Raw genomic sequence first — 25,543 nt, forward strand, 5'->3', positions numbered from 1 at the left:
CATCTCTTCACTAGGCTTTGCATTTTTTCGATCTCGTTCATGCCTGCGCTGTCGTGGTGCTTGTTTGCTGTTGCCTGTTTGTCTGAGCAGGAAAACCAATCATTCAGCATCCACTCCGGTTAGCCTCCCCAGCTCCCCCGCCGATATGTGGAAGAAGATCTGATCTGATGCGAATTTAGAGCCGAGAGGAAGCGAGCAAGATAAAATTGCAACAACAGTTACATTTTCAACCAATTTTCAATTTCGTATCTAACTCACGGATAAAGAAGTTTCGTGGGAAAGTGGATGATTTTAATCATGGATATGACTTCGCTTCTTGCTGCACTCTAAAACCCAACATCAGGTTATTACCCTAATAAGAAAATTATGGCTGGTATTGGGATGCTTCACACACAGCCTATAAAACGATAGCTCTCTAGTGCACAAATTAGCCTCATTTGCTTCTTCAAACTTCATCGTTTAACTATGGCTTCTGGCAGATCAAATTCATTGAAGGCAGCTTTCAGAAACGTACAAGCTGTCGTTGGCCTGCCAGGTAAGCCACATTCTGTCAACTGCGCTGTCGATATTTGCTGTTACAGCACATGCACAGCGATTGCCGTTTGATTGACCAAATCAGTGTGTACTTCAACAGCTGAAGTAAGTTAAACTAGTTCAAGTGGACATTTATGCAGCAACAAGTTAGTCTGCATCTTGAACCAAGTGGTGGCTAGCCTTTTTTTGTCCACTTCAACAACTGCGGCTTCGTGGACAAACGGTCGGTCGCAATTGCTTTTGCGCGGATAGGACTTTTTTTGGCCAACGCACTTAACCGTAATCATAATAATTACGGTTCAGAAATTGCACCCATTCGTCAAAACTTAGCAGTGAGGTGATCGTGTTCAGCAGCAGCCGTCTGTTTACTGATCTGTTTACTGAGCAAACATCGAATTTTGATGAAGGATGAGGTGCGGCAGGGGGAAACCGTCCAGAAGAACACGGGCCCCAACCAGAATGTTATTACAAACGAATTGGAACCAGTTTTTCGTGCGGGTTTTGTTTTATTGCGCCCTCCCCATCGCTCTCCATTTGCTGGTTCAGGCTCAAGGCAGTCTGGAATGAAGCCACAGCCTAGTCATTCACCGTCACGCGGCTCCCTGGGTGGTTTCGGATGGGTCACCGAATGTTGATCGTTTTAAACGGGTGAGAAGTGCACAATGGAAGCAATTGCTGATTGCAGCACAGCGCGTCATGAATGAACCCGAAATGTGAAGGATCAACGCGGTACAGGTTGATGTTCGTTGTAGCTGCAGGTGAGGCGAAAAGTAACGGTTTTGAATTGATGTTTTCCAGGAAGAAGGAGGTGACCGATAATAAACTTCACAGCAACCCGGGTGCTGCTGCTGCTGCTACTACTGCAGCCGCCGGGTGCTTGCAGAACAAGTTTTCTGCCAGTCCCGACCTGAGGGACTAATTATTGTTGCCTTTTGGTGGTCTTCTTTCTTCGAGAACTTCTCGGGCCGAAATTGTCTAACGGTTGTGTGGAAAAATTTGTTATAAAGACGAGCATCTCGTGTAAAGCATTTTAGTTTGTTAGGTTATCATGAATTCTGGTCGATATATGGCTATAGGCAGAAATATTTATAGGACCACAATGGGAAAACATTCACTTATTCATTTATTACGGCGTAACCACACTCTGTCGAATGAAACAGAACAGCTATAACTACACATCACTGAGGAATCTGCATAAATTTTGCATCTCAGCTTGTTTTTTTGTCGCTCCGGCGTTCATGTTCAAAATGTACGTGGATCCACGTTCGAAAATAGATATGTAAACTAGGGCCTGAAAATACTTCAAGAAATCTAGACTTTTATACAAATATATACAGCTGAAACCTTTTACGAATGATTTCTCAAAGCAGAAAACCTTGATTAATGGTACTTTTATGTTTCCATCTCGTTTGAAACGCCTTGTAATTGCAGAAAAATACTTGTTTGTTGAGGGTTCATGGTACATCCAAGCCCGAAATTCGCTCGAGTTTCACGAGAGGAATTTGAACAAGGTAAAAATCGAAGCTAATTTGTAGCAAAAACGGTTTTTCCTCATTCAAATTTATTATTTCGATATGAATCACAAAACAGAAAACGAAGCTTCTTTAAATTTTTGGCCTAACCATTGTGTATTAACGTTCATCTATCAAGTTAGATTCGCTGAGAAAAAGCTCAATCGAGAGAAAAACAATGATTGCATTGATTGATTGCATATAAAATTTTTGTCACCCAAATTTTTAATATTTTTTAAATAAGCGCTTTATCATATGTAACAACTTTGTAGAAGAAAGTTTTTCTCTAAAATATTGCTATAGAGCTAGACCCAAATTTTCCATAAATTTGGTTTCTGCACCATTGTGCAGTGACTACAGATATAACATCATTTTCAAATGGTCATTTTCTTGACTTAAATCTTGAATTATCTTATCTTTTGAAGACGTCATACCAATCCAACAAATCGTTGCGACTTTATTTTTTTCTCTTCTAGTGAATTTCACCTCAATTTATTAAATTTTACCTCAGTTACTTTTTATAGTTTACATTTAAAACTTAACTTTTAATACTAACTTTTAAATACATACTTTGATTTTTTTTCTCTTAAAATTTGTTTTACCGTTGTAAATTTTGTTGATCTACAACTTTGCCAAAGACGTCACACCGATCAAACAAACCGTTCTACCACTAAAAGTATTTGTAATCATCAGTGAAGTAACAGCCGGATAAAAAAAGACAATGAATTTTTTTTTTGAAATTTGGACATTTTGATGGAATTTCTCATATTGAGAATGTGCGAAAATCAATCTTTTTTTTTTTGCTGTGACGCTCAAATATAGCGTTTTGGTTTGAAGTCCTGGGTGATTAAACCGCTGCTTATATTGCTGTGGCAGCAGATGTTGCATCATTTTTAAATGGTTATTTTCTTGACTTGAATCTTTAATTCTTTTATACTTTTTATTATCGAGTAGTGATAAATATAATACTACTACGATCTGCAGTGGATTTTATTCACGGTTTCAGGTTAATAAAAATCAATCTCTATCATTTTCTAAATATATTTAATTGCTTTGAAAAGGCGACAATTCTCGCATAAATGCGTCATGGCCAGAACGCGTATGTTATATGTACATTAGGGTGACGATGAAAATCGAATTTTCGAATTTCGTTTAGAAGTAGTGCTCAAGGGTTTTGTCTTTTCGAAAAAAGCCTTCATGCAAAATTTCAGCTCAATCGGACTATGGGAACACGTGTCTTAAAGCCGTCAAAGTTTCACGAAAAATCCATTACAGATTTTTTTGAAGCCTTAGGTATCGACAATTTCGTGTACTGCAACTTGTGCCGTTCTTCATTAGTCAAAAAAGTGAAACTTTAATCGCTTTGAAACAGGTCATTAGAAAAAATCTAAAAAATAATATCACTTATCTCGCACGAAATCCCTTTAAGGTTGAATATTACGATAGTTCTGTTATTTGGAACACCAACACTTATTTTCTCGCAAAACACACTTTAAATTGATAAACTATGTGGAGATAAAAACGGCCTTGTTGCCAGTTTACAACCCCTTTTCGTGCTGACTGACCAACATGTGAAGGAAAGTAAATAGAGTTCGAAATGTTGCAGTCGAATTATCCGTCTTTTCTCAGTATGTTTGAATATTAAATGAGGAGTAATGATTTTTCTGTTACGAATTACGCATTTCGAGTAGAATTCGTCACAACTGATTGAAATCGACTCTTGATGAACAATCCGTATTCAAGTTAGTTTCAATTCTTACTTTATGTAAAATACCTTAACAAAGTCCTACTAATGTTATCAAAAATCATTTTTATAATCGCATTCGTTATGATCAAATTGCATACGGCATTAGCACTAAAATAATGTTACCCTGCTCTGCGAAGTTTATTGTATACCCGGGTTGCAAATAATCCCGCCCATTTTTAAAATTACATCATTCTCTTAGTTTCGTGGTGTGACGTCATGACGGTTTCTTTAACATATAATAAGAATGTATGAGAAGGCGATATTTAATTTCATGCTGTCGACCAGCAGATGCTGTCTTCTTTAAACTCACTATTTTATTCTGCTTCATCTCCGTTTTTTTCTTCTTAATCAGGCAGCCAATTAGGCAATTAATTATGTCCTGATATGTGGTTAAACGATCATGTGTAAAATGCGTGTGTTACTAATTTATTTCTTTCATTATATTTTATTTTTCCAATCGGTAAAATTGATGTACGAAAATCTGTGTATGGAATGCAGTCGGTATATAATACCTCGGATACAACTTGCTTTGTCGTGAAGTACTACTTCAAACTTTCTGTATCTACAAGTTCTGAGCATCAAATCACAATCGGAATATTCTGGAGCGTTTCGATTATATCCAACCTTTAGTTTGGAAGCTATTATCATGACTCTGGTTTATCAACTCATCGTGAAGCAGAGCCTAATAACGATCACTAGGCCTTAAACCATAACCTTCTCTCAATCCGTGTTTTGTTCTACTGTTGGAAGTTTTTTGAAAATGTAGTCTTCGCTGTACCCGTACATAAAGATTTCCATGCGTACAGTGGACTCAGGAATAGATTAAAAAGGAACAAAGTCAGTCTTCCACGACTTTTAATATCATGGCAACCAATTAGTCGCACCTAAATGTCTATCGAAAAATAACAATGTGAAGACAAAATCATGGATATCATGTCAGGGAAAAATATTGTCAATCCGACTCAAACCTTATCAAACCACTTACTGACACCCACGAGCCCCAAAAATAATCAGGAAGCTATTTTAGTCATTTAATCGTAAACCTTCACATGACACGAACAGCGGCTAAAATCGATCGCCATTGTTTTTTCTGCAGCTGTAGCGCTGCGGCATGATGATGTGCATTCATGATGTCATCTCTGTGCAAAACCGAGATCGACAAAGTATCGAATGGAAAAAAAAAAAATTAAAACAGAAACGCACTCGCCATCATTGCCACCATATCGCAGCCAACAGCCAGCTTGGCAGCAGACGGGATTGCAGTGCGCTCGGTGGAACTGGTTTCCATGTGACAGAGTGCGGGAAATTTCGCACACCACCAGCAGCACACTCCAGCACACATGTGTTTTCCATCTTCTCACGATCGACCACCGGCGAGCGGTAAATCGTCGTCACAGCGAGCACATATTGATTAGAGCTGCCGCAGCGGGACCTTCGCAAAGTGAGTTGCGTTTACTAGACGGAAAATGAACTGTGGGGCAGAAACAAGCAGCAAAGTGTATTTATTTATAAGATTATTAATTTACACAAACGTTCTCAGCATGAGTCCCATCAGCGCGAACATTGTGCTCTAGTTAGTCAGCTGACAAGCTTACAGCTATCTACACCACTCTGCTTGGCGTACGGCAACACATCACCACCTATTGAAGGAGGAGTCGGGATTGGGAAACTATGCGGAAAACTGTCCGCATCTCAACCAGCCGCAATCCCTCTCGTCCGTTCGCGCACTATGCACCCGTGTGGTTTTGTGCGGAACAAGTTTTAATCTAGACGAGACGACTGCCCGGCTTTCGGTAGCAAAACCCCGACCCCGGTCTTCAAAATTAATTATTCATCTCGTTTCTCCAAAGTGCGCCACTATGTCTTTCTACTTTGTACGACGTAGACTGCAAACAGCCGCCGCAGTGTTGGCAAACCAACCAAGCCAGAAAATGCCCTGCCTGCCCCATACCATAGAAGCGGCGTGCCAAGTAGCTCTAAATGGAACCAGACATGCTGACGTCTCACGTGTTTCACGATGTTACATGCAGGTAATCGTGAGCATTTCAATGAATTACGTTACGCAGACGGAATATCGGAAAGGTCACCGTTTGGCGGCGCTCGCGGGTGTGCGAATTAAAAAATCACAGTTCCGTTCTTTACTGAAGTTTGGTGGGTCACCCTATACCGAGCTAAGAAGACTCATAATTTATAATTCAATTCGACATTAAGCCGATAATGTATCGGCTTGGCTCGATCAAGTTCTACGGTTGCGCAAGGCCATCGGAATAATAAAGTGGAATTAGTTCGTTCGGACAGCAACACAGTAGCATTAGAATCGGTAATCATTGCGTTTCTGGTGTCTTTGCACGGGAAGCATAGGTGTGGATCGGAGGCTCACCCATGTCAGCAAGTTTCGCTGTAAAATTGCGCAATATCTTCATTCAGCTTTGAACCACACCACATCTCATGTTCGCCTGCGGTTGCTGACCATATTGGAAACGCAACTGACAGTGAACAGTTTAACGCTATTTAAGGAAATTCCGCTTCAATTCGCAGCGCAGCTAACAAAAGCGGCAACTCGCCCTACGCCGCTACCAGAGCGGGTTTTGCACTAGCTGTACGTTTGTAGCACACAGTTGAAGATTTCTTTTGTGCCTCCTCTCGTCGTGAACCAGTCCGACTCGATGCTGTCTAGTAGTGCAAAACGCACATTTGCCGTCTCACAAATCAGAAGCTATAAAAATCGCTTTACCAAATGCCAGATACATGTGTGCACTGTTTTGCTCACGCTATGTGAGACACATAGAACGACGGGAGCAGCTTTCCCTGCTCATAGTCACGCGGTGCATTTTATTGTGGGGTTTTTCGGTCATCCTAGGGCCATGTATTAAAAGTGGACAAATTTTTCACAGTTCAAAAAATAATTCAAATTTTTACCAGGTCATCAAACAACTTTCGTTCGGAAAGTATCACTGTGGTTAAGTTGTATGTTGGAGAAAACTATTCGAAGTTTGCATTTTTTTTTAGTTTATGTTGGAAAATATTTCCCTTTGAAATTTAACTAATTCACGAAACGCGAGGGCCTGTTTTGTGACATGGTCGTTGCTTGTTTCACTTCCGAAACTTTACTGCTTTCTTTTGCCTGCTCGCTGCTGTGCAATTCTGTGTTCCTGGATATTAATGTTAAACGTAATACAAATTAGAACACATGACGCTTCTATCACAATGTTAGACTTGCAAATTGAAGGAAAGTAGTCTTCATCTTTCATTTCAACATGAGGTAAAATTTGAAATATTTCAAAAAAATCTGTAGCTATCCTTTTTTTTACCACTGGAAATATATCTCACTGTATACCAAACTCATGCTCGATTTTAGGAAGGGGAATATTTTAACTTTATTACAATTTTTCAAACTCAAACTTCATTTTATTACGCCTTTTCAAACTTTCAAAATTCACTAAAATACATTACCGTTGGAGGCTGCTGATACGTTTTGACGTAGGACCTTGTCACCCTAGTACAGCGGTTCTCAACCTGGGGTACGCGTACCCTTAGGGGTACGCGAGAGCCTTCAGGGGGTACGCAAAAAGAAAATCAGTAATGGCGGACAAAGCAATTTTTTTATTATACTTTATTTGTTGTTCAAAATTACTCCTAAAACATGACTGTGGCAATCAAACAAATACAGTTGAATTTGAAACCTATACTAGACTACCACAACATGATCTACCACTACTCTCTCCCACTCTGCGAGAACATTCCAAGCCAGGGGGTACAATTGATTTGGAAGAGGTACGCGGACAAAAAAAGGTTGAGAACCGCTGCCCTTTTTTTTTCTTCACCTATCTGCCGCTGCCCTAGTAGACACAAATTTTTTACCGTGATATCTTCTATATCAGTATAAGAATTTTTTTACAGAACTTTTCTGTCCCGACAAGTGAACTAATGGTCATTTCCATGAGCCTCTACTATTTTGATGTCTCTAAGGTAGAGCTTATCGAAAAAGTTTGCAACAACCTTCTCTAACACACAATTTAATTAACTGAGGTTTTTTTTTTCTTCATACTGAGGTTGCTTGTGCAGGCACAAGCAAACTTGGTAACGCACGCATAGCGCTAAGAGCGGATCAACATGTAGCTCTTTCTTCCTACCCAACACGCACTCAGTGCTTGATGCTCTTCTGTGACTCGGCACGCAACAGATGAAGAACAGCACCACAAGCCTTTCAGACGGTTTTCAGATTCTTGGGTGTAAGAAAAATTTTATTTCCCGGGAAATCACGAGAGCCCGACAAATAAGCAAAACTGCGAAGGAAAGTAAGAAATCAGCGATTTATATAAATAAGATTTTTTGTCTTATAAAGAAAAAAAGCAATTGAAAACATAGACCGTCAAAGAGGACAATTTTAAATACTGTTTCTAGAGCGTCTCGGGTTTTTTCGGAAGCCCTTCTTGCTGGAATACTTTACGCGGATTTTAAAAAAACGTGGTTTTTTTACGCGGATTTTTGAATTAACGCGGTTTTTTACGTGGATTTTTGAATTAGCGCGGTTTTTTTTTACGTGGATTTTCGAATTAACGCGGTTTTTTTCACGAGGTACGTATCCCCCGCATAAAAAACCTGACTGTATTTCTGAAACATTTAACACCAATAAACAAGGTCTCGGTTTCGTTAGTTTCATTAAATACTTTCTGTGCATTTTTTATCGGTAAAATTGTGTAATTTTTACCGTTTTGAGGTTCCATCTCTCAAATCCAATAGATTCAAAGGTGAAAATTTTTTCACACATTTTTCTACATGAAAGAGATGCTTGCTACTGTACTGTTGCGAATGTTCACGCAATATTGTTCAACATTGCTAAAAAGTATGCAAAACAAAAAAAGATCTAAAATTTAAACTCGAACTAGCAATAATTTTTTTATGCAGCATATGTTTTCCGTGGTCTCGTGATTCAAATAGATGAAATCCCGGGTATCGGAAATTCCGGAAAATTCCATCCCGAGATGTCCCGGGAAGAACGCTTTAGTGTGACTCTCAGTTATTGTTTGTTTGCCCCCCTTTGCTTCGTACCGTCTTCTCGTATTCTGATTTATGCTTGTTTTTTAACGTGTAGTAACTAGTAACTCTATGTTTTATTTCGCAATGGAAGTTTTGACAACGTATACCGGTGACTAATGTCGAATTCGTGTAATGTAAAGTGTAATATAACTATATGAATAGCATTGTGAAAATTTAAAAAGTTTAGCATAGCATCCAAGCTTTCTGAGCCAAATAAGATTAAGGGGTTAATGAAGAAAATAGCGAGAATTCACAAAGTCACAGCTATTCTAAAGCAATGTGTCGAACACTGATTGACTCTGATACGTGAGGTGGACATTAGAACACTTTTCTCATTGAGAAAATGGAACTGGAATAGATTAAAAATAGTATAAACTTCTTTATAGTAAACTTAATGTAGATACCTCAGAGTGCTGCTTCTTTCATTTAAAATTGGCCAAATAGTTCCGCTCTTTGGGTTCGCAGATTTCGTGAGGGGGAAAGAACCCGAACATTGGGTGTTGAAAATGTTAAAAAATTCTCTACTGCCTTCCAAAATTGCATAAACCTGGTAATGAAATGAGAGAAAATATTTCCGCTGTGGGAGCACCAATAAAAAGATAGGCAAAATGGTTGTTCAATAAATCTCTATCAATGTCAAAATAATTTTTTACCCGATTTGGGGATTTTGTAGCAAATTTTCTCATGGGATATTAATATTGACCAGAAAATAATTTCTTTTGATGTCACAGTGCTCTACCCAAACGTCTTAGAGAAAGAAGCCAAAAATCTTTTGGAAGATTGGCTTCTTTCCTGAGAATGTGTCAATACTTGGCAAACTTAATTACGTAGTTATTTTAAGTTAATTCGACTTTGACGACTCGACTTTGATTCGACATGGAAGACAATGATTTTTCATTTCGAGTGAAATTTTACAAACAAAGAAAAGGCACGCCTATGGGAAACCCCTGTTCACCTTTTCTATGTGAGCTTTTTTTATGACGAACTTAGAGAATAAATTAAAAGAGTAAGATTCATTTCCAGACCGTTGGTGGAGACACGTGGAAGATTTTTTTTTTGTATTTTGGGTAAAGGAACCTCTGAAATTTAGACTAATATCCGTGTTACAAAATCCGCCCACTTTGAATTTTCAGGAAACTCACGTACATAAAACGGGTAATACCTAGCACTTCTAAGGCGGCATCTATAAATTACGTAAGACTCATTGGGGCCAGGAGGGGTTTCCTTGAGCGTTACGATTTGTTACGAAGGGAAGGGGGGGGGCTTAAGATCAGCGTTACGTAGCAAAAAAGCTCTGAAGAAACTCTCCAAAAACGAGCATTTGTATTAGGCAAATTTTTCTACTGCGTTACGTAATTTTTATGAGGGGCAGGCCCGGATTTAAGGGAGGGGGGCAAAGTGGGCAAATGCCCCGGGCTTTCCGACACAGGGGGCCCCTAGTCCTGGGCCAGACGGGATGACAGAGTAGAGACCTATTTTTGCTCGTCACCTTCCAGTGAAGCGTTAAATAATTTCAAAATTTTAAATTTTCTTAGTTCCTATTTTTTTAAGAAAAGAGAGCCAATTTTGGGTTTTACTAAAGACCCCGTTTTTACACATATTCTCATGTTTTTCGGTAGTTATGTAACTGAAATTAAGTTTAGTATTTCTTTCGTCTGCTTGTGACCAGATATTCATAGATCTCTCTTTGAGTTTCAATAGCGTTTCCATTACAAAATAAGACATCTTTTTCGGTGTGAAGCAGTAGAAAAAGTACCATTTAATGTCTAAATTATATTTGATTAATGCTTACAAGCCAGCACGATTTGTTTCTATTTAATGATGCATAGCTGACATAAATGTTTTTGTTGCAAAGTTTGTAATTTGTTTCATAAGCCAGTTATGTTTTGAATGAACAATCAAACATCATACAGGTCGGAGGTCGGAACATCAAAAATTTTTTCATTCCGGATAATCGGATTTTCCGGATAATTGAATCCCACAAAAAATACTGAAATTTTGCGATTAACGAACATAAAATAAATATTTCTTTTCTTTATTTCACTTGTATGATACAGTGGCGTAACCAGAAGTTATTTCTGAAGCGAAAAGGGGAAAAATCTTTAGAAGCAAAAAAAAATTGGACATTGATTATTTTCACTTAATTCGAACATGTCCCAAACATGCCGGAATTGACTTAAATGGTAACAAATATGCCAGAAGGGATGGTAAAGGCAAAATTTCGGAATAATAATTGAAAACGGACACCAAAAAAATAAAATTCCGCATAATCGAGTCTAAAATTCCGGATAATCGAATTCCGGATAATCGAGTTTCCGGATAATCGAGTCTCCGGATAATCGAGTCCGACCTGTAGTAAAGAACCTCTAAAAGAAAACTAATATTTTCTATTGCGGAACCATTTTTAAAATATATTTTCAAACGGGTTAACGATTGCTTCCGAATTATTTCAGTGATGACCTCAAATATGCACTCGATTTCTTTGAAACCGTGTCTAGATTGGTCCACTCATAACACATCACCCTATCATTCAACCGAGTCCTTCAACTTTTAGAGACACGGTTTTGTTTCTGAATGCGAAGTTGATCGCCGCTGGCGACATCCGAATCAAGTGGACAGCCAAAGTTTGCATGAGACAATGCGACGACGAGTTTACTATCTAGACAAATGATATAACTTATTGTTTCAGTGCAGTTTTTCTAGAATCTCGCCCAACTTTTTTAGCTGCTGAAGTCAGTGGAAAAACACCGGCACAATTAACTTATCGCACCGTCGTCGCAAAGATTTCATTCTGTCCAATTTTCCCTTCCGGTTAGGCCCATTCCTCCTTTTCCACAAAGAGTGGTTGAGGTGTTTGCATGGTGACCCCCGAACCCCACCCAAAGCGCACAAACAGTTTGTGTTTTTCATCGGAGAAACCCAGACAGGCAAAGGGTGAAAACTGATATCGAACAAACGCGTTTTCGCAACCAAGCTATCGTTTGTCAGTCAGTTCACAAACGCACCTTCCCACACCCACACCCACACCCTCACCCACGGGGGCGGGTGGCCTTTGTGGGTTCCATCATCGAGCGAGGCGCCCGGTCGCGTCGCGTGGGAGTCAACGCGAAGCCAATTCGATTATTATCCGCTGATGATTCAAGGCGAATAAGTGCTCTCCTCAACTCGTGTAGCGAATGTGCATGTCTTGCTATCGATGATTCCATTCGAAAACGACCGCGACGACGATGGCGCGGTTGTTCGAATTTTCAATGCGTCATCATTTAGCCAATGCCAAAGATCACCACTAGTTGGCAGGCTGATGAGACCGGATTACGATGATGCTAGTGCTGCTGCCGATGCCGATGCCGATGCCGATGATGATGATGATGATGATGATAATGGGAACCGCAAGGATCAAATGACAATGGCAACTGGAGAACACAAGCCTTCGAAAGGTTTGGTTGCGTGGGTGCAAAAATCGTGTTGTTAAATATTCATTGATACTCGGGTGGGTGGATGGAATCGTTGATTGTGTACAATGTCGTTAGCATTTTGATGCAGTTGGGCCATTGTGCGGCGGGGGAAAATCTGAATCAAGATATCAAGCTGCGGTATAAAGATTACAGTTGCTGTACTGTGAAATTGGAATGCTGTAAATTAAACTTGTTTTCTACAGTATGCCATTATTTTCGATTGCTTCGGTTTTGGAAAGTTAAGTCTGTTTGGAAAGTTTTATTGATTTATTTTTAATGTTTCAGGTTGTTTCAAGTTTTGTCAACAATAGTGGTAATCTAGAGATAAATTTCAAATGAAAATATGGAACAGAATCAATTCTACGTAAGTAGGCAAAGGCCCTTCCGTAAACCGTTGAAACAAAACAACAGAAAAAACATAGAAAATCTCTAAACTAAATGCGCAGCTATCACAGTTCTAGTCCATAGGTAATCATTCCCCCAAGCTAGAAATGTGTACTTTTTTGTACAAAAAATTAGGGTAATCATGTTTATCATAAATTTTCCGTTTCTCGGAGCTTACTAAATCTCTCATCGCCGTTGCTAGTAACATTAGAGACTCGTTGCGTTATAAGCGGTGAAAAATTGCTATCCGGTTCACCGAGGAAGTAGCGACGACGACGACGACGACGATTGTCGAGGGGATATTTTCCCAAAACAAGTGTCCTTACCAATGAAATCACGAGCCAAACATGATCGCACTGCTGCCCGGGAGAGGCAACCCAGGAAGCGCGCGCACGTAGGTAAGATCCTGTACGGCTCATCGCGAATCTTCGCCGCCAACGATGTGAGAAAATGTAGATTTATCAAGCTGGAACAATTTCCACCCACCTGTCTCGTTAGCGTCAAACTCCAACCGGAGAGACGATCGCGCTGTGTGTGACTGGGTAGGGTCCACTGGGGACGTCGAGCGACGGACGAACGCGGAGACATGTCTGTTTCCGTAGCCGAAATTCGAGGAATGTGGACAAGGCGACCAACGACCGACGCCGCGACGGCAACGAGAGTGCAATGACGCCGGGAATCATATTCTTTAATGTGCTCTCGAATTGAGGTGGTAGCTTTCCCGATGATGGATTCCCGTCATTTATCTCCTTTGTTTCTCGCTGAGTAGAGTGGAGATTTGTTTTTCACATCTAAGATATAGATGGTACTGGTTCTACATTATACCGAACAACATATTTTGGGGTGATTTATATGGTCTAGTTCATGAAAAAGTCAGTGAAAAGACATTGTTAATTGCTTTGTGCTTGCAAAATAAATCAAATTTTACCCCCTTCAAATGACAAAACATGTTTTCGCTTATTTTGTTTCATGACTTTCACGTTTACGCAGTTTGTATTGGCAAGGATAATCCCATTGACGATTTCACAGTCCCTCTAGCCGCAGATTCACAAACACTAACTAAGACAGACTACGAAACAACGAGTAATTTTACAACATCTAAATATTTTTGAAATTTATCTTCATCTTCTTGTTCGGGCAATTGGGACATGGTGACTAATCTTGAGACGAGTTTTACAATCTTAGCTTAAAACCCAGCATCTACTAATATGTTACAAAAAAATAGTTTGGTAAAAAAGTGACTACATTGCTTGATGGAGACGCTTGATGGTTCATGAAGGATATCTGACATTTGTTTGATGCACATACTGTAAACTTATTCTATAATATTCTAACTATTCTAATTCTCTTAAATTTTTTCACCCCATTAGTAGGGTACCCACAAAATGAAATGCTTCTTGCTTTTTCATTTCTTGACCGATTTTCGACCTTGGCCTTTCAGAAGATTGGAAAAAATGAAATTGCCAAGTACATAACGATTAAAAACAAATTTGTCGTACACATCCTTGAACAAGCGAAAACATTTGTCCAAGGAATTGTTGTATTCATAGTTAGTTCTGTAATAGCGGATAGCCAATAGAGTATAGTTCCGGAAACGCCGAGAGGGGGCATTTATTGACATTTGCTTGAGTAACGCGGGTCAGTTAATTACTCCTTAAAGCACATCAAAAACGACGAGGCGTTGCGCTTTATCACGTCTGACTGACAGCGACTCTAAACATATAAGTTGAGTCCCCGTGGCTCTGTGGTTAGCGATGTCGGTCGGCTAGCTCTCCCACACGGTTGTGATATCGGGTTCGATTCCCGATCGAGTCGAGGATCATTTCGAGCTGGAAATTTTCTCGACTCAGCACTGGGGCACGGTGTATCGTTGTACTTATCCTACACATGCAAAATGTACCAAAAAACAATATCGATAACGAATTCTCTCAACTAATCTAGTTGATCGAGACCACTATTAGCCCCATGGCTAAGCGTGCGATATTGTTGTTGACATCTATCAGGGTAAGGGGGAAACTCGACTGGGTCGTTCCAAGGGTGTGACCATAACGCAAACCGCACAAATTTCTTCTGCACGCGTTCAACTGCGAGGTTTTGTCCAAGGCAGTGCCGGGACCAAACAGGCGAAACGTACTCCATAATGCTGCGCACCCGTTCTGAATACAAAAGCGTGACGGCGAATAAACCCCAATACAGAGAAAGCTTAGATATTCATAACCACGATATGGTCGTTGAGCTCTTCGTCAATGGTCACACCGAGATCGCAGATAGACTGTACTGGTGATGAACTGGATTGGCAGAGCTTGTAAAAGATATGTGTTTGTATTTTGTGCTGTTGACACTCATATCATTATTTCGTTCTGAACGTTGATGTCTTCCTGAAGGCCAGTGTGGTCATCCGTAGACACAACTACCCGAAATACTTTCAGGTCGTTGGCGAACGAGAGTTGAAGAAGGATATGAGCAGGTACAAATCATTTACGTAGATGTTATATAACAGCGATCCAAGAACACTACTTAGGGGCACGCCAGACGCGATACAAAATAAGCGGGATCAAGTTGAGCTGAATGTAACATATGAGGGGCGGCCGGATAAGTATGATATGTTGAGTTAAATTAAAACAATTGTATCTCAAGAGTAAATGATATATGTCCTTCAAACATTAATATTTTATGTTAAATTTCCTGAGAAAAAATGAAACGTTATGGTCTTTTAGGTTTTGAACCCTGCAAAACGGTAAAATACGGTTTGTGTCATTATTTTCGCATAGTTATTGTTATTAAAATTACAGTTTGTTATTTTTCTTTGAAAGGCTTTTTAATTAACTTCAATTTGATACCAAAATATTCAAAATCGGTCAAAAGCTACGGATTTCAGAAAATTTTGAATTTTAAGAAAAGTTGATTTTTTGGGCCGCTTTACTTAATAAAAAATACGGGTCTAATTTTTTTCAAATGAAGAATATATATAGCGATTTTGAGCATGCTCGGAGCAATTTTTTCTCTAAAACAATGAAATCGACCCGCTTCGTAAAAGCGTAAAAGCGAGAATGACGGAACTTGAAAAAGTTGTACAGTTGTTGTGTCCCATACATATCTCTCGTAAGATATTTAAGAACTACTGCTGGTGCTTCTGCTTCAGAAGCTAGATTATAAATGAACACGCGCCGCATAGTTGTAATGCTTTTATGCACGAAAAGAATTTTGAGGCTGTGTTCTGCCACAAACATTTCAATTTAAAATTTTTTTGGTTCAGTTCTCCTGCGGCAGCGAACAGTTTCCAAATGTAATTCGGTTTTTGTTTAATGATTGGAGGTAACTGTTTCAATACAAACACTGTCCTTCTCAGGACAAATAAATCTTCTATTGAAAGGTTAATGCATTTTCTTTGTTCGTTATACACATAACGGTAGGTATAGACCGAATTGACACGAGCTTGAAGCAATATTCTTTCTTTTGTGGTAGTAACAGCTCGAGCACTGGTACACTGTCCTCTACAGGACAAATAGGATTGAAAACTGAAGAGTTGATTTTCTCCTTTTCTATAGTATATGCCTTTATAGCTGGAATGCAGAAATGCTCACAAGTTTTGAGAAAAGTGCTCTAATTTATGGTGGGGATAGCACAAGCATTGGCACACTGTCCGTCCACTACTCTACAAGATAAAACACAATTTATGACGTAACGAGACATGAACGATGCCAACATCTCCGTTCGCCGTAAGGGGGTGGGGGGGGGAATTATGTGCTGAATATGTCGTTACAATGAGACCTTTTTTATAGGAGAGGGGAATGTTTTGTGATGAATTAATTATTTACTAACATTTATTCAAAGTTTATTTTGTGTGTCCTGCTGCAAACGTTGACATATCAACACTATGTAATGAGACCTAATGATATTAAAGCGAAGATGGAATTGAAACCAATGACTTGGCAAGGACGTGATAATTTTAGTTTTCTATTCTCTTGCTTACTGTATTGTGTGTTAATGAATTATAGCTCCTCGTTGCCTTACGTCAATAATGCGGTTGTGTGTCATATATAATTTTCTACTTATTTAGTGGTCACATTTGACTTGGCTATTAGTGTTTGTTTTAAATCACGATTAATATTTAAAAAAGGTGTATGAATTGGTATTGAAATTACAAATATTTTTAGAGGCCAAAACGGTTTGTTTGATCGTTGTTACATCTTGGGCAAAGTTGTAGATAATAATTTTGTCTCTCCGAAAAATATACACACCGCAAAAAAAATTGAAAATCAATTATATGAAAAAACTTATTTTGAAAATTTCGACGTAGAACTACGTCTCTCAGGGATGTAAAATGAAAATCTGAAAACGAATAAAGGGAAAATATGTCCAATTTCAAATGCTAATAAGTCGGTTATTTTTCAAAAAAAAATTTTCGTTCCTGCAGCAATCTGCCCTAATGCAGAAAATTGTAATTTGATTATTAAAACTATTGTACTATTGAATCATCAGCTTTTTTGATTTACTCTCCAAATATTGGTTTTATAACCATACTATCTTCTAAAAATATTTGTTATATAAAAAACTCAAAGTATGTTAACAAGTTTAAGTTTGTATCTTCGCCGAAAGTGGCGCTGCAAAATCTTACTTTTTGGTCTTACACTTTTGAGAAAAGCAGTCTTTAGTAAAGTTGTAGGTAATGTGGTCACAAAAAACTTTTCTGCAGAGTTTTTTCTTTAAACTTCTCTTGTTTTGGAGATACACCGTTTCATATAAGACTAGTCCTTAAAATTCGATTTTTTCGGACATCTAAAAACTGTAGCATTTAGAAGGCAAGAATGTTTAGCACGTATGTGTATATCACTGAAACACACAACTTTGTAGAAGCCAGAAAAATGATTACTTCTACACAGACCGAGTTCTACGTCAACCTTGCGGTCGTGGCTTTGCATACAACCCTTCTGTTATATTTTTTTAATGAAAACACATTGATGGCTGTCTGATCATAACAAATGAGGAAAAAAGTTTAAATTTTAAAAATATAAGGAAAAATAATTAAAACCGTTGTTTAATTGCTACGCTGTGTTCGGCAAAGTAAGACAAAAAAAAATCAAGGATAAAAAATATAATGAATTGAATATTCCAAAACCCCACTTTCCATAAATTAAAATTTATTTCTACGGAAACTAAATACTGATAGTTTTTTGAATTTGAAGAAATAAAAAACTGAAAAGTTAAACTTTTCTGAAGACAAATAAATTCCTTTTCAAGTTTTTCTGCAAGTTTGCCGAAGAAATATTTTGAATATTTCGATTTCTTCTTCTTCTTCTCTATATAAAAAAATTAAGCCGCTGTACGTACGGAACTGCGGATCGGCGTGAAAATTTGTTTTTAGGGGTTTTTAGGGCCGAGGAAAGTTTATATGATGGTTGAGACCCCTTCGTCCTTTAAAACTTATGGCTCCCATAGAAATGAAACAAAAATTCGAGCATAACTCGAGAACTATTCAAGTAAATGGAACCCAATTCGGCAGAGGTTTTTAGGAGCAAAAGCTCTTTTTTCAAAGATATTCTAAAATTAAGTTTTCAAGATCTGATTTTTCTAATAAAACACACCTTTTACAAAAAGGCACGATTTTATAAAAAAACCAAAATTAATCCACCTAGCGGTCAGACCCAGCCTTTCTCATTCAAACTTTTATTTGTAAAAATAGATTTACATTAACGCTTCAATCCAATAAATGTATATTCACTCTTTAGGTTCTAAAATATGATGTTGATGTTGTAATCTATACATATGAAAATGAAAGCCGGTCTGTCTGATCCATATGGGTTCGAAAACTACCGAACCGATCGACGTGAAAATTTGTATGTAGGGGTTTTTGGTGCCGATAAAGGTTTCTATGATGGTTTGAGACCCTTCCCTCTTCTGGAAGGATGAAACAGAAATTTCTGCACAACTTAAGAACTAACCGAGTAAATGGAACAAAATTTAGCATGTGAATGTTTTTAGAGGAAACAAATATGTGCATAATGGTTTGACACCCCTCCCTCTTCTATAAAGAAAGGGTTCCATACAAATGAAACACAAATTTCTGCACATCTCGAGAACTTATCAACTAAATGAAACCAAATTTGGCACGTAAATGTTTTTAGTGGTAAAAAATATGCCCATAATATTTTGACACCCCTCCTTCTTCTGAAAGGGATGGGTGCCATACGAATTAAACACATATTTCTGCACATCTCGAGAGCTAACCAACTAAATGGAACCATATTTGGCTGGTAAATGTTTTAAGTGGTAAAAAATATGTCCATAATTTCTAGACACCCCTCCTTCTTTTGAAAGGAAGGGGTGCCATACAAATGAAACACAAATTTCTGCACATCTTGAGAACTAACCGAGTAAATGGAGCCAAATTTGGCATGTGAATGTTTTCAGGTGTAACAAATATGTCCATAATGGTTCGACACCCCTCCCTCTTCTGGAAGGGAGGGGTTCCATACAAATGATACACAAATTTCTGCACATCTCGAGAGCTAACCAACTAAATGGCACCATATTTGGCAGGTGAATGTTTTTAGTGGTAACAAATTTGTTCCATAATCGACCTCAGGCAACATTTTGGATTGTAAGATGGCAACTTCCGGTTTCTGGAAAACAGCCAAAATGGCCGATTTCCAATATAATAATATCCGGATCTAGCATGATACACAGGAGCTAAAATCGATCGAAATTGTCTTCAAATGCCATGATGAAATCCAAAATGGCGACTTTCGGTTTCGGAAAAACAGTGACAAACGACCAGATACCACTCAATATGGGTATTTCCGGAACCGTAATGATGCACTGGAGCCACAAATCGACTTCAGACAACATTTCGAATTGTGAGATAGCAACTTCTGATTTCTAGAAAACAGCCTGAAATGGACGATTCCCATTAAATATGAGTATCTCCGGAACCAGAAAGATGGACAGAAGCTGAAAATTGATCACAGACACAATCTTGAATTTTAAGATGGTTACTTCCGGTGTCTGGCAAATAGCCGGTAATGACCAATTACCATTCAATATGAATGTTTTCGGAACCAGGATTGCGCTCAGATGAGAGAAATTGATTTCACAGGCAATTTTAAAGTCCAAAATGACGACTTTCGGTTTCTGAGAAACAGCCCAAAGCGACCAAATACCACCCAATATGAGTATATCTGGAGCCAGAATGTTGCAAAAAGCTAAAAATTTACCTCAGACACCATTATGAATTGTAGGATGGCAACTTCTGGTTTCTGGAAAACAGCCAAAAATGGCCGATTCCCGTCTAACATGAGTATCTCCGGATCTAGAATTATACACAGCAGCTGAAATCGACCACAGACCCCATTTTTCTAGGATTCTAGGTTCACGACTTCCGGTTCCTGGGAAAATGATCGAATAACACCCAATATTGGTGTTTCTTCAACCAGAATGACGCATAGAGGCCAGAAATTATTTTAAATACCATTTTGAAATCCAAAATGACGACTACCGGTTTATGAAAAACAGCCTAAAATAAACAAATGCTATCCAATATGAGTATCTCTGGAACCAGAATCTTCGAGATAATAGACTTTCGTTGTTTTATAAACAATTTAATACATAACGGTTGCTTAAGTTCGATTATAATCAAATGAAATGGGAACGTATAGGGCAGCCAAAATTTGAAACCACGTATTCAATCATAATTCATCAGGTAACCCTTAACTAGCCCGCTCATCTGATGATAATATTAATCAAATCGCTTGTGTAGTTTCTGAGATAATAAAGTTTCGTGATTTTCACATTTCGGTACATTACAGACGAAGTTACAGTTCGATTGAAGTAAAATTTAATAGGGTGTTAAGAGGCAGCTAGACCTTTCATTTGACACTAATTTTGTGGAAATCTTTGAGAAAAGTGAGTGAGTTTAAGTAGTCTTGTGAATATTTTACTTTTCATAGCTGGATTTCACATTTTTAAACATAACAGGCAAAGTAATAGTCTTATTGCAAAACAAATCATTAGGGTCTTATGGGGCAACTAGACCTTCCATTTGACACTGATTTTATGAGAATCGGTCCAGCCATCTCTGAGAAACATGAGTGAGATTAAACAGTCTTCAAAACACGTTTCTTTTCATAACTTTTGAACCACAAGTTCAATCTTCATAAAGTTCAAAAGTTAAGGGTTTTTAGGTAGCCCGTTCATTTGAAACCAATTTTGTTCAAATCGGTTGTGTAGTTTTTGAGATAATGATGTTTCATGATTCTTACATTTTGATACATAACCTCTAAACTGAAAATCCGATCACAATGAAATTCAATAGGGTCTTATGGGGCACTAAGACCTTTCATTTGCAATTAATTTCATGAAAATCGGTTCAGCCATCTTTGAGAATAGTGAGTGAGAATAAAAATCTGCACATACACACACACACACACACACATACAGAGTCGAGTGATATATGCCATTCGGCCCTTTGGAGCACTTTTATACTTTCGGTTTTGCAAGTGATTGCTATACCTTTCTAGGAGAAAGGCAAAAACTAAACAGTGTCCAAAACTGACATAGAGCTAAGTATCTTCTTGAATTTGAAGACAGTTTTTGCTGCTAGCTGCACATTATTGACTAGCTGGGTTAGAACGTCATCGTGCAATCGAAATTAGCTCACCACTCGTGAATGAAACATTCGTGTCAGCAGTACATTGAATCGGTTCATCGAACTGAAGGAATGATAAAAAAATGCGGCCCCAGTGCGAATTTTACGTACAACTTGTCACCGTCATCAGCGGCGCATTGTCATCGGTGGCGGCAAACGCAGCACCATAAAATCGATGGTCACCAAAAAAAAAAAAAACGGCTCGGCTTGGTTTTTCGGACAGTGCATGCGTTGTAGCGGAACGCCCGAAACGATTAAAATTATTAATGGCGACTGCATTGATCCGAGTCAGAATGTAATTTATTTCTTTGCTCGTATGGCGCGTATGCAGCCTCAGTTTTGAGCGGTTCAATTATGATTTTAGGCCGATGTTGGAGAGCTAAAATTTTCGGTTTTGAGGACGCAATATTCGTTTCTATGTAATTAGTTAGAACAGTGCTACTTGAAGGATGATTTCATTGGCTGACGTTTTTTCTGTTTGAGCAAGCATTTATGAAATATTGTTGTTTGAACTTCCTTTGCCTGTTTGTAAACGAATCAAAGTAGGGCACAATTTTGTTTTTACCATTTGTTGGGCGGAAGTTCCGAGTAGTGCTGATTAATACTCCGCTGAACGAGTTGACTGATTGCAGTGAAATATTTTTTTTTTTCAGCAAAACTTTGTTGTCAGCTCCATCAAAGCTCAGCAATCAACATAGTGCTAATGGATAACATAAACTTAAGTCAATTCGCAAGCTACTCGAAGCTCAACACTACGTCACATATGATGATCATGAGAAGGTGCTAACAGACGCTAGTCGCATTCGTCCTGTTTCCTAATAGACTTTAACTTACGACTATTGACTGCAGAACGTATTGGATTTGTCTCACGTTCATGCGAGAAATTACTAAAGAAATGAAACGGTGGTCTTATTTAAAATGCAGACTTTTTAATCTTCGTCGCTCGATTACATCCCAGCAGCAAGCTTCACCACGAAGGATACCGTTCTATCGTAATGTGCTTTCTTTGCTGCCGTCATGTCTGGCTTGGGGAAAAGTTTTCGCTTCGATTAAAGCCACCCGCCACCGCAGGCCACATTTCTCCCACATCCGCAGAAGAAGGAAAATTGCGAGATACACAAGAGCACACTCACACACTCTTATTCATCGAAATTCACTCACGAACGCCATCCTTTGATGGCGAACGATCCACGAGAAGAAGACAATCCAATCTAAATCCCTTGATTTTATTGGACGTCAGCCGCCCGTTCGGCGAAGGAAGCTGCTCTCGTAAGTGGCAGCTGTTGTCTGGGGGGAATCCACCACCGACGCGACAACCGACGTTGGCTTGTTGGAGGTACGGAAAAGAAAATGGTTCGAAAAAGTTATTCCCTACCGCTTCACCGGAGATGACCTTTTTACGGATGCAAGGTTGTGTGTAGCTGTGGGGACGGAGAGTTTCGCGGAATTATCTACTTGGAATGTATGACAACCTTTCCGCGCCGCTCGCTACCCTGGTTGGTGGCCATTGGCATCCACGCTGTGATCGTCCATTTTTGTGTGTGTTTGTGTGCAATTCTGGTTTGTACGTCAGCTGGCAATGAGAGGTTTTTTTTTTGTTTTCTTCTTGATTTTTTGATGTTGTTACGGGGGGGTTTGTCCGGTACGATGAGCGCAATTGGAAATTTGGTTTCTCATTCGATTGGTTTAAAGAAGGGATGTTTTTGCGAGTTATTGTTTGATGGTGGGTTGACTGTGGCGGAGGACGGTTTTTCCTTTAAAAATTTGGCGTTATTATATTTTAAAATTTTTTAGAATGATCGATAAACAATATAGACGCATTTGTTGCCAACTCGACCCTCTCCGAATTCAATGAGAACTCGTGGGAGTTTCGAAATTACTAAACTAAGCCAGCAACTTTGCATACCTTTTCTTTCGAAAACTGACTAGCACTCGAGAAGGGGGAAATCGTTCTGGATCTAAAAACGTGTCATCCTCTTTACCATTTTTACACAAACCGTTTTCACAAATTAGTCGTGATTAAAAAAAATAACCAATAACACAAAATGATATCTTTAGCTTTTCATTGCAACATCTGGTCATAATTCAGCCAGATCAAGATTAGCTAATTGAAATTATTGCCCGTTTTTTGTGGCACAGGTAATATCTTTGGAAAATTCTGTTTCAAAAGCGATAATCTATTCTGAACTGTTGCCTATGGGCGAGTTATATAAAATTTGTTTCTATGCTTGAAAATAGCATACACTGGAAAGAAAATAATAAATTTTTCGAAAGTAAGTAAAAATGTCAAGCTAAGTTATCTGTCGAACCACGATTTTGTATGTAATAAAACACGCAAGATTTATTCGACATGGCACTCCCACAAACTCTCCGGTAGCGTACAATTACAGCAGAAATTCGGCGTTTTTGATTTCTTTGGTGATTTCCTACTGTACACCCATTACCGATTATCTAATCGAATTAGTCCAGTGGTTGGACAACGGTAACATCTGTGCCGTGTATCCCAGTGGATTGGTATTGACCCGGAAACAGTCCACCAGAGAGAAAAGAGTTACGCGCCGAACGTGCTAAATAATCATAACACACGGTCTATTATTCATCCCCGAGGCGCTGCTGCACCATTCACCGGAATAAAGCTGTTTCACAACGCAGACCGAGCATAAACAGACCTCGATCAAACATAAGCTCCCCGGACCGGACTCGACTCGACTCGACTCGAGTCATCATCTATTTGTAACAGCGGAATAAACAAACAATAACATTAACTCGAAAGGGAACGACAGAAAGTCTTATGTCGAATCATCAATTTTCTTCTGTGTCCAACTGCACAGACCGGCCGCAGCAGTATAGAGAGAACGCCACCACCATCCATTTATTCATCAAAAAGGTTCGCAGGAAGTTTATTTAGAAAAGCGCCCGTGGTAATGATTTACATTTGTCATCTATAGACGAGCGTACGATGTTCACGATAAAAGTAGCAATACTTGTTGTTGATTCTGTTTTTCGAGCACAAATCCGTACCGCTTGCTCCAATGTGTGACCACAGGCTGGGCCAGGTTCAACGTTTTTCGGCGACGCAGCTTGATGCCGGCTACTTAACGCGGCACGGGACGGGGGAGGCAAGTGGGGGAACGGAAATCTGATGTCTGATCCTATTTCGCTTGGGACAGCGGCGTGTCGATTCCGTCCCATTGTGTTATGCTAATAGGAATGATAAACATATACGACTTAATTTTAATCATATGCAAATCGGTACGTCTATCATCTCCGCTTCTTTCGTTTCTTCTGGGGTGCGATAAAAACAACTGGAGCAAAATGTCGCCCGGCCGCCAGCGGGGGAATTGGCTGTATTTTTTCTCATCTAGCGATGCAAATGCAAATTTGTGTCATTTTGCTGCCTCTGGCAGCGAGGACCGGTGATTCCGGCTCAGTGCAGTAATAATTGGATTAGAGTGATATTGAGGCGCTTAGGTAAGAAAGGTAACTTTAATACCGTGGGGAAAGCCAATGTTGCCTAACGTTCCGAATTATCCCAAAACATTCACCCCTGGTAGCTTAAGATTAATAGCTCCAGACAATAGAAACGATCTGCAGCTTAGTAGCATTCCTATGGTTTCAAACAAAGAGGTCGGAACTGCCCAAATAAGCTGTACACAAGCCCCGTAAAGTTGCTGACCACGAGGCCGTCGATCAAGTGATTTTTTGCTCGATTACCACCCGGTGTGTGAATGCTTTGCACTACAACAGTGGACTAGGATCGAACTTCCATTTCGGTTCCGAACGGTTTTGTGCCGGTGGCTGACAGCGATTAGCGATCTGCTAAATCGTGAATTGATCGAATATTAATACACTCGCGCACCAACATTATCATCGCACAGAATGGTTTTATGGTGATTGAGTTTTTATTTATCACTTATCGCACCAGCTTGAACGTAATTGAAAATTATGATCCAACAAGCATATCGATTTCAGGTACTGGTTGGATTGGAAACTAGTTCAATTTATAATCGAGATTGATATTTATTAAATGTCGCATTGAAATAACATTTCCATATGTGGAAGGTAGCAATCGATTATGGTAGCCTAAAATGACTGTTTTCAGTATTAAAGTGATTTTTGAGTTCATCCTTCTAAATTTAACTGAAAATTAACAAGATTGCACGACTTATATTGGATAATTTGATCAAGTTAAGTTGAATTTTCTGCTTGTCGTATCAAGATTAACTCT

The 25,543-nt window shown here is 39.0% G+C and overlaps 1 protein-coding gene across 1 annotated transcript in view; it reads left to right on the plus strand.

The window, feature by feature from the left end:
* The window catches only part of LOC129721343 (division abnormally delayed protein), a 295,108-nt gene that overhangs the window by 40,125 nt on the left and 229,440 nt on the right, over positions 1–25,543 (plus strand). The gene's annotated exons all lie outside the window — the stretch shown is intronic.

This window comes from Wyeomyia smithii, chromosome 2, assembly GCF_029784165.1.
Source record: "Wyeomyia smithii strain HCP4-BCI-WySm-NY-G18 chromosome 2, ASM2978416v1, whole genome shotgun sequence".
In the NCBI taxonomy this organism is placed as follows: domain Eukaryota; kingdom Metazoa; phylum Arthropoda; class Insecta; order Diptera; family Culicidae; genus Wyeomyia; species Wyeomyia smithii.